The following is a 1,526-nucleotide window of genomic DNA, read 5'->3' on the forward strand; positions in this document are numbered from 1 at the left end:
GCGTGAAATTCCAGAAGATAAATTTGGTTCTTGCGCCCTTATTTTAGATTTCCGACCCCAAGTGTCCTATATCAAAATACTCCCCTAGGCACCCCCTATACGCTCCCAAACGGTGGCAGGTACTATAGGAATCACCCTGTATATTTGAGCTGAATTGTAACTCCCATAGGGTTTGTCTTCATGAAAACATGATACTGGCAAGTAGGTAACATATCTCACAAGTGTTCATTTTAGATCATACTTTTAGTGCAGTGTATGATGGGTGGCATCATATTTACCTGAATTATTTCAATCGGTGCAGACTCGCAGACACATACAAAGTTACAAAGAAGAATTTCCTGATGCATTTACGAGTATTATTTTGTATTAGGAAAGAGAAGTGTAAAATGTTATTGTGTGTATCTAGCTGTAATACCCTGTAATTAAAATCTGAAAGAAGCATTCTTATAAAGTCCTATCTGCAGTGTACTTAACCTATAAATGTACTTGTAGGTAGCTAGTGCTAGGTATCTATTCTATTTTTACTTTAACGACTTCCTAGCGAGTTCATTATTTAGCGATCTCTGTTCGTCTGTCCGTTAGCACGATATCTCAAAAACGAATGGATCGATTACAATGAAATTTTGCAGGTGGGCTATGATCAAATTTGTAAATCGGAGTTCGTGAATTAGCAATGTAGGCCAAAAAATAAAGAAGGTCCTTTTGACAACTGTTAGTCATGAACAGAATTGCATGAAATTCAAAATGAGCGTAGCTTTAGTCATACAACACCAAGCTATATACCTACAACCAGGAGCTCGTTTACTGTATTTGTTTACAAATTAATTAAATTAGGTACATTTCTGTTATACAAACGTTTGTACAAGTAAATCAACAAAAGTGAATAAAATTCGGATGTGTTTTAACGACGGGACATAAACAACAGCAAAATGACATTAACAAATCATGATATTTAATTACCTGCTTCATTTTTAGTAATATTTACATAATATCAGTTATTATGAATGTGTTGTATAACATAGTATACGAACCTCGGCGAATGCTTATTTTTCTCAGAATAGTACCACAAAAATACGCTACTTTCCTGCTTGGCACGTAATGTACCTACTATTGCGTGTTTCAAAAAAATTATATAGCATTTGAACAAAAGCGGGACCTGCCAAGATCCGGGATAAATATAGGAACTAGGAAAATCCTACTAAAAACGTACATACAGGTGCGAAACCTGAACGATAGGCAGGGAAGACAAAAGCATTCGAAATGTGGTGCTATAGAAGGATAATGAGGATTAGCTGGATGGACAGGGTAACAAAGGAAGCAGTGTTGGAGCTAGTACAGGAAAATATAGAAATGTGGAGAATAATGGGTGATGTGCTCAGACACGGAGGATTAGTACAGCTAGCTATAGAAGGTAGGGCAGAGGGCAGGGGGACAGAGGCTTAGATACATAGGCCAAATAGTTAGGGCCGTAGGCAAGAGTAGTTATGTATGTACAAATGAAAAGATTAGTGCAGGATAGGAAAGGG

The sequence above is a fragment of the Photinus pyralis genome, unplaced genomic scaffold (assembly GCF_008802855.1).
Source record: "Photinus pyralis isolate 1611_PpyrPB1 unplaced genomic scaffold, Ppyr1.3 Ppyr1.4_LG1, whole genome shotgun sequence".
Classification (NCBI taxonomy): domain Eukaryota; kingdom Metazoa; phylum Arthropoda; class Insecta; order Coleoptera; family Lampyridae; genus Photinus; species Photinus pyralis.